Source organism: Alligator sinensis, unplaced genomic scaffold, assembly GCF_000455745.1.
Source record: "Alligator sinensis unplaced genomic scaffold, ASM45574v1 scaffold231_1, whole genome shotgun sequence".
In the NCBI taxonomy this organism is placed as follows: domain Eukaryota; kingdom Metazoa; phylum Chordata; order Crocodylia; family Alligatoridae; genus Alligator; species Alligator sinensis.
This window is the reverse complement of record NW_005842003.1, coordinates 2,194,397-2,202,769: the sequence shown is the minus strand read 5'-3', so window position 1 is coordinate 2,202,769 and position 8,373 is coordinate 2,194,397. Positions and strand designations below refer to the sequence as shown.

The 8,373-nt window shown below is 38.8% G+C and overlaps 1 long non-coding RNA gene across 1 annotated transcript in view; it reads left to right on the top strand.

Moving 5' to 3' along the window:
* Positions 1-8,373, top strand: part of LOC102378046 — an 85,742-nt gene that overhangs the window by 18,687 nt on the left and 58,682 nt on the right. The gene's annotated exons all lie outside the window — the stretch shown is intronic.

Here is an 8,373-nt window from a genome sequence, read left to right as displayed (position 1 = left end):
GCCCCTGCTTTTCCTCCGGCTCCCCACATATCTGAAAAAGGACTTTTTATTGTCCTTGATGCTCAAAGCTAGTTGGAGTTCAGTTGCAGCCTTGGCTTTCCTGGTCTGCTCCCTACAGGACCAGACCACTGCAGAATAATCCTCCTTGGAGGTGACTCCCATCCTCCATCCTTTGTAGGCCTTTCTTTTTAGCCTCAGGAGGTCTGCTAGGTCTCTGGAGAGCCAGGGGAGCTGCTGTGCCCTCTTGCTGCCTTTCCTCCGAGATGGAATAGACTTAGTTTGTGCATTGAGGGTCGTTCCCTTGAGGAGCAACCACTCTTCTTGAACTCCCCTCTCCCTGTGGTCATGGTCCCTTAGGGCCTCACTGACTTCAGCCCTATCTTGCTCTCTATACCAGCCCCTTGGTCCCTGAACTGAGCAAAGCTGCTCTAGAACTCTCTCTCTCTCTCTCTCTCTCTCTCTCTCTCTCTCTCTCTCTCTCTCTCTCTCTGTCAGCCCCTGGTGTCCCTGGCCCAGACAAGATTGTTCTTGATCTGTACCGCCCTGGAGTCTCTGACCCTTATGTGGGGCATCCCTCAGGCAATCTTGTGGCCTCCACACCTGCACTATAGCTACAACCTATTCTCTGGTGTTTAAACTTAAACAAAGACAAAGTAACTAGGACACAAAGTGTTAGCTAATTTGGTTGGAGCTCATTCAGACCCCTGCAGGGCTATAACAGTTTTCACATTCTACTCATAGACCGCATCAAAGACCAAAGTACTAAAAAAATAAAACAAAACCCAAAAAACAAAACAAAAAACCCCAAAACAAGCAAACAAAAAACCCTGATGACTGCACCATCCTTGCTTTCACAAAGGAACGCCTCCGGTACACACTGGATCTCCTCAGAGAAGCCTACCAAACTTTGGGCCTCTCTGTCTTCATTAAGAAGATTGATGTAAACTATCATCCTTCTCTGGGCCATGAACGTGACCCCCTTCTCCCCAAATTACCATTAAGAGAAAAACCTTGGGGTTGTTGAGCACTTCCCATACCTCAATAGCCACTTCTCCCAGAGAATGAACAATGAAGAAGTTGTTCCAGGTCTACAATGCAGTTATTACCCCCATCCCCTCCTCTACAGATGTGAAATGTGGGTGACCTACCATCATCATCTAAAGAGCCTAGAGATATATCACCAACAATGCCTCCAGAAAATCCTTCACATCAAATGAGAAGATTGCTGCACAAATGTCTGCAGGCTTGCTAAAGCCAGTATTACCAGCACCGACTTGGTGGTTCTCAAGCATTAACTTTACTGGACCGGACATCGTGTGGGGATGTCTGACTCTCCACTCCCAGAACAAGAGCTCTACTCCTAGTTTAGTAACAGCCTGAGAGCTAAAGGAAATGCTACAATGACACATTGAAGGCATAGCTCAAGAAAACAGACGCTGACATCAAGAGGTGATGTCAGTTGTTGCTGGCCAAGTCCAGTGGTGCTGCAAACTCGAACAAGGAGCAGCCTATTTCAAGGTAAGTGCCTTGCCCTTGAAGCAGGGGAGAGAGAGAGGGAGTGGAGGAAGAAATAGAAGAGGAATCCTAGCCTTCAGCCTACTCTTACCTGTGGAAAGCCCATCTTCTCAGGATGAATCTGTGGCTCAAGGATTCGACTCAAGTCATCTCAGGACTCATCAATCATGGTAGAGATGATGCTTGAACTGAGGGATTGAGGATGATGAATTTATCTTACAGTTACAGGAGTCCCTGGCTCCTGTTACCTTATGGCATGGACATAACCAGGTAGCCACTTTCCTGCTATAGGACTTCCACTGTCTTCAACATCAGCAAATTGTAAAGGGTGATTTTAACTTGAGCCATCTTGACCCACCCTCAGCCTCCTGGAGCTTCAGGAGAGAGGCCACTCTGTAATTATCTATTGCTGGTGTTTAAAGTAAAACATATATCATACAAGAGAGATGGATTTATTGAATAATCTTCTAACAGTTTTAAAGAATACTTGCTTTGGCTTAACATTTAGGCACAGATCATAACAGCAAGCACTATAACCCTGCCATCTTAGAGGAGCTCTTGAAACTATTCTGATTTACTATACATCTGAGAATGAAATGTTTAAGTCTTTACACAGCTGGTTATTTCTGCTAGCAAGCGCACAAATCTTGGCCTTCCATCAAGACTATTATGCCCTTCCAACTTAGAGCATCATATAACTGAAGTCAATAAGGAGGACATGTTCTTGCATTCTCTATATTGTATCTTTGCTTGGTTTTCACAGGTTGTGAAGTGAGAAGGCTTATTTTACACTTCTTTCCAATTTGTACCTATCTAAAACTCAGTCTGAGCCTGAGTGGAAGAGGCTTGTCAGACCTGCATTATCAAAATAAATTATAAATAAGAAGCAGCAAAATATGAAATTGCTATAAAGCTCCATAGGGGACATAACAGGAACTTTATAATTAGCTGTCAGATGTGTCATACCAAAACCAATAATCCTACAAAAATGTGTAAGTCTGTTTTCATTATTTTTGTAACGATAGCAATAAGACAAGTTAGGCAATATGTTTTAATGTCATTATTGCATTTTTGAACAGCAATAGTCTTATTTCCTTCAGCCTTCTGCCTTTATAGCTTTACCTGAGGCATGCCATAATCATCCAAAACTATATGGTCTAGTTTACCTTATGCTGAATTCAGACATGAACAGTAGCAACTAACAGTACGATGAAATACTTAAGAAAGGAAGAAGAATTCTATGTCAAGGTGCTACATTTGGGAGACTTTTTTCTTCGGGGATAAATATTTGTGCTAATATAAATCAGGATCATCTTGAGACACTGAAGATAGTTGTGGGTATATAAAAAAAATCCCAGTAACCTTTATCTGGTTAGATAACCTTTATGAAATGTTCTTCACCAGAAAATGACAACTCGGTGAAAGTGAAAGGCTTATGGAAAAAAGCTAAAATTGATGAATTTCCTTCTTCAAAAAAAATTGAAAAATGTTTTGAAATAGTCAAAAATAAGTATTTTTAAGTTGAAATTACTTTTTAAATTTTAGAACATAATGGTTAAAATAAAAAGATTATAAAAATAAAAAGGTTTAAATGTAAATATGGCACCTGATTTCATGAAAAATGTTTCCAAATTAAAGATTTCAGTTGACTTGAGCTGAACTTTTCTTTCCTTGCTCTTTTTACGGAGCTTTCTTGCCTTCATTAATTTCATAGTTGGTTTGAAAAGGTGGTGATTTGAAGTAAGCTGTAGAAATCAGAATAATTGTGCTTGAAATGAATTTTCTCCATAAGGTTAATCCTGTGATTTTTGTTTGCTTTTCTACTCAATAAATTTCTCAATAGAATTCTTTCCCTTCCCTTTCCTTCTCTTCCCTTAAGTTTTTTCTCTTGTCTTGTCTTAGCAGGAACTGTAAAATAAAGAGAAAAGAAAGCAGCCTACCATAACCATCTTTTAAAAAGTTCACTATAAAATCATAGCAGATATAAAGGGATAATTCTTAGCTCTGAACACTGTGTTTATAACATTGGGGTTATTATGCTAACAAGGAAATATTTTGGCAGTTCATTAAATTGTTCATATAAAAATCATATTCTTTAGTTGGCTTAGGAAGCTGTGAGACCCAGCCTTGACCCTTCATTCTCCTTAACAGGATTGCAAATGTGATATTAGTATTAAAGCTTTGATGGTAAATGATTTGCAAACCACAGATGTATCAAAAATGTCTGTTTTCTATGTGTTTTGTTAGCAAGTTGGTGAATCATCTTTAGACTTTATCGTGTGTATACAACTTACATTTTCAAAGGTTATTACGCACATCTTTCAAGGTTTTCTCTTTTCAAGTCACTTAGTTTTGGGAAGATGGTTCCTGTGCAGGGACTACAATGTTATATCAGTATGGCTGCCAAAAGATGTGGGGAAAAACAAAAACAAAACAGTGCTTTACTTTCAGCTCGGTGCACCCCTGCACCAAATGAATCAGCTGTTAGATCTAAAAGCACCAAAAAGCCCTGCTGAAGCACTTGAGCTATATAGATACTGGGGAGCCAGGTCATACTCATGCATTTCCTTTTCCGGTAAAGCGCTGGAATTTATTTGTTTGGTTTTTTAATGGTTTCTTTCTTTATTTTTTTCTTTCCACATCTATCAATGCTCAATGTTGATATGCAACTTAATGTTCACTTGATTTTTGGCCACACTTATTCCTTTTTCTCAATAGATTATTGTTTAATTATAATCTCATTTATCATATTTTACACTGGGGTCTTTACAAATGAATTAATTCAGTGTAACTAACTTCATGGTCATGTAGCATAGATCTTAAGGTGTGGGGCCTAGCAAAAAGGGAGGGAAGAGTAGCAAGTATTGTTACAGAGAATATTCTCCCTTCATTCTAAAGGAAAGATATGATGAGAGATTTAACATGTATCTAGATGTGATGCCAATATGTCCCAGTTGGCACGCCTCCAAGTGCATCCTGCATACCCTCTCCCACTTGCATGCTCTATATCCAAAAATACATTTGAGAAACAATTCTGTAGTCTCAACATACCCTCAAACATATCAGAGACCATGGTCTTGCCAGTGACTGCAGAACAATGCACTGGAATATTGTATATTTGCGCTGGCATTTTTCCAGGCTTGCAGTTTGCAAACAGGAAAGGATAGTCCAGGAGTACTAGGGAGCATTGGCCAGGAGTCCTGGCCAGGATATGCTGCTGTTGTAGTCTAAACATACCCTTAGAGGTCAGCAGGTCAGACATTACTCTAAATTTGATTGATCTAGTACTTTGTATTTGTAGTTGTGCCATATTAGCAAACATCCTCAAATTATTCAAAATGTAATATTGTCATTTATTATCCTTGTATTCTAATACCTTTTCTATAAAGCTTATATGGCCCCTGAGTTATGAAAAGAAGTAAAACACAGCTTTAAACAGAAATCATTTCAGATATAAGCTGTGGCAATGGTTTGACATATAGCTAGCTATATAATGTAATGTCATAAAACATTTAAAGACAGTTGCTGAATAGCCCAATGACTTCATATATTGGGTCCCTAAATTAGCAATATGAAACATTTGCTAAATTTTACTATATAATAATAATCTAGTTTCTACTTGGAAGAAGCCAAATGGAAATGGTAGAGAAGTTAATGGTCAGAACTGAGGTGGATTGATATAACTGTATGTAAATGCTGCCATACAATTCCAGCAAACTTCCTATGACCCCAAACACATCAAATGGATCCAGAACATGCCATGTCAAGAAATGTAAAACCTGCCAACACATCTCCACCACCCTCACAATAAATACACCCCACAATAAAACCATCACCATTCTTATGCTGGCACCTCCAAAAATATAATCTCTCATTCAGTGTGCCAAATGCTGTGAAGGGAAATGCATAGGAGAAACCAAACCATAACTGCACACCAGAATGAACGTGGATGTACACTGAAAATCTATCAAAGACAAAAATACCCAACTACCTGTGGGGTACATTTCTCCCGAGATGAACACTGTTTCTCCAATCTCTAAATTCTAATCCTCAAAGGGAATTTACAAAACACCTTTCACAGATGAGGCTATGAGTTTTACTTCATCAAACTACTGGATACAAAACATCATGAACTGAATATAGATATTGGATTTATGACACATTATAACCTGCCTAACATCTGATACCCCAGGTAACCTCTTTACTATTTACCAGCTATATTCTTACTACATTCCCGCCTCCCCACCCCCCACCAATTTCTCACCCATTGACTGTCTCAGATTGCATTTTCACTGACTTCAGGGGTGTACTTGGTAGCCATGTTGGTCTGAGACAAAAAGACACACAAAAAACTAGAACTCTTGGTTCCAAAATGATGCCTTTTATTAGACCAATTGGAAAATGGCAAGAAAATTGTCCTTTTCTGCAAGCTTTCAAGATCAAAGTCCCTTTGTGAGCCTCTGGGGAAAGTGTGAATGGTACAAGATGGTAAAATGTCCATATAGGTAGGAAATAAATTTCATTTTTGCACAGAGGGAGCTGAAGATGGAAGGCTGTCCCTCTGGGTCCATGAAAGTGTCTTTGTGAGCTGTGCTAAGTAGCTCTTTGAAGTGTTGGTCAGGGAGAATTCCTTCCCTGGAGGTGTCAGATGGCAGGCAGGGAGGTAAAAATACTTCCTTGTTTTGGGATTGGACTTTGATCCTGAAAGCTTGCAGAAAAGGACAACTTTGTTGCCATTTTCCAGTTGATCTAATAAATGGTATCATTTTTGAACCAAGAGTTCTAATTTTTTGTATGACATTTTCACTGACTGGCATAATCGAATGTATACTGGCCTCTGATTTCTATTCTGTTTCATCCAGGAAGAGCACAGACCAACTGCAGACACTTCCGCAGCCTGAGGGAAGGGTGTTTGAACCTGAAAGCTTGCAAAGAAGAATTTTTCAAACTATTTAATTTGGTCTAATAAGAGAGAGTGGATTTACCCAAAGAACTGTCTCCATACAATTCCTGCATGTTTTTATTACAGTAATTCCCAAGCACTAGGAAATCACTTTTTGAGCTCCTAGGTCTCAATTCAGCAAAATACTTTTATAAAATTTAAACACATGTAAGAAACTTGCCGAATCAGAGTTAAAACCAGGACACTTTCTTCAGAATCTGGACAAAGAAGTATGAGATGCTTCATTCCCACTGACTTCTAATGGCCATATTTTTTATCATTAGCATTCTCTAGAGCTAATTTAAATTTGTCTGAAGCAATCTAATAAGCACTATAAACATTCAAGTTTCCTTCTTTTATGGAAATAACTAAATTTTACTAATTTTGGATATACTTTAGGAAGTGTCTGTACTATAGTATTGCATGTTTACTTCATAACTGGAATATGAATAAATGTTTGTCCTACATGGGTAGATAGGTATGCCACCACCAAAAAAAAAAAAAAGTTTGGTTATTTCAGTATCTCTGCAGAAAACTTTAAAAAATGTATTAAAGTTCTATATAGTCTACTTCATTAATGATTTTTAATACTATTTATATGTTCCAAATCTTTTCTAGAATTTAACATTATATTGAAAATGAAAATCAAAATATAGTACAGTCTAAAAGAGAAATATTTTCTTATAACTAAGAAAGATCCATTCATCCACCATAAATTGTATCCCTATTCAGTCTGTGTCCTACATAAAACAGGGACTTAAACCTGACTCTGCTACTTATTGGGAGATCGTCTTCATTACTACACCATAATTTGCTCTGAGGAAAACTATCCTTTTGAAAGTGTTGCACAGCTGAGTTCTTGCCCTAATCATTTCATTATAATTCCATATGGGAGGGGGGATTGGGGAGGGGGAGAGTGGAAAGGAAAGAAGACTAAAGAGGATAGCCAATTATGCACGGTTGTATTTTGAGGATCTGCACAATCTTTTGTAGTTAGCTTTTTGTCTTGCAAATTAGCAGATATTTCCTTGTGAGAGGTGCTTTGCTTGGGATTGAAGATTATATCACTCACTTCCCCAGTTCAAGCCCTGTTGAAGGCAAATGTGTTTTTTATCGTGTGTGTGTATATATACCCAAACAACAATGGAGGCTGGATCCTCAGAACACTGAAGACATCTATAAGCAAATAGAGGCTGAGCCCCTTAATCTTTCGATCCAAAGTTAGTGGATAACTCCGAAAGCAGATAGAATTTTGAATCAATTTGATGGGAATAATGAACATTTTAATATCCAATTTATTTGTCAGCTCCAGGTTGAATGACTAAGAGGCATGGCACAAGTTACCTCACAAACATCATAAAGGCGTTTAACATGAGAGCAGTCATAATTAAGGGGTGTTAAACTGCTATAAGTACCCTCTAAACATTTTAAAGATAAGCCACTCAAAAGGAGGTTTACTTTGGAAATCTTGTACCCATGTCCTTCCATGGCACTGCTTGAATGGTCGGGGAGGTAAAATGCTTTACTTCTCAGGATGCACAGCTCCCAGCTGTTCTACTCCTTCCTACCATCCACAACTCTAGTGGCACCCTCTGGCCTCCCATCTCTTCCTATGCTGAAAGCAGCTGCTCTGAGCTTAATTGCAGAGAGACCACGGAGACCATTGTTGCCTCTGGATTTAGGATCCAGATCCCATGTTCGGGGCAGGGTACCCACCCTCAGACCTGCCACCTTTCCATTCGATAATAGGCAAATGTATTGATACACAGTGATAACAACAACAAAAATACAAACAATCAAACAATTCTATATGTCTACTAAATCCTAGGGCTGTCATCAGAGTCAAAGTACATCTGGCCAGGATGCAGGCTTCACTCTGAGGTTGTCTTTCTTAGGTGTCAGATGTCAGCAGTCTG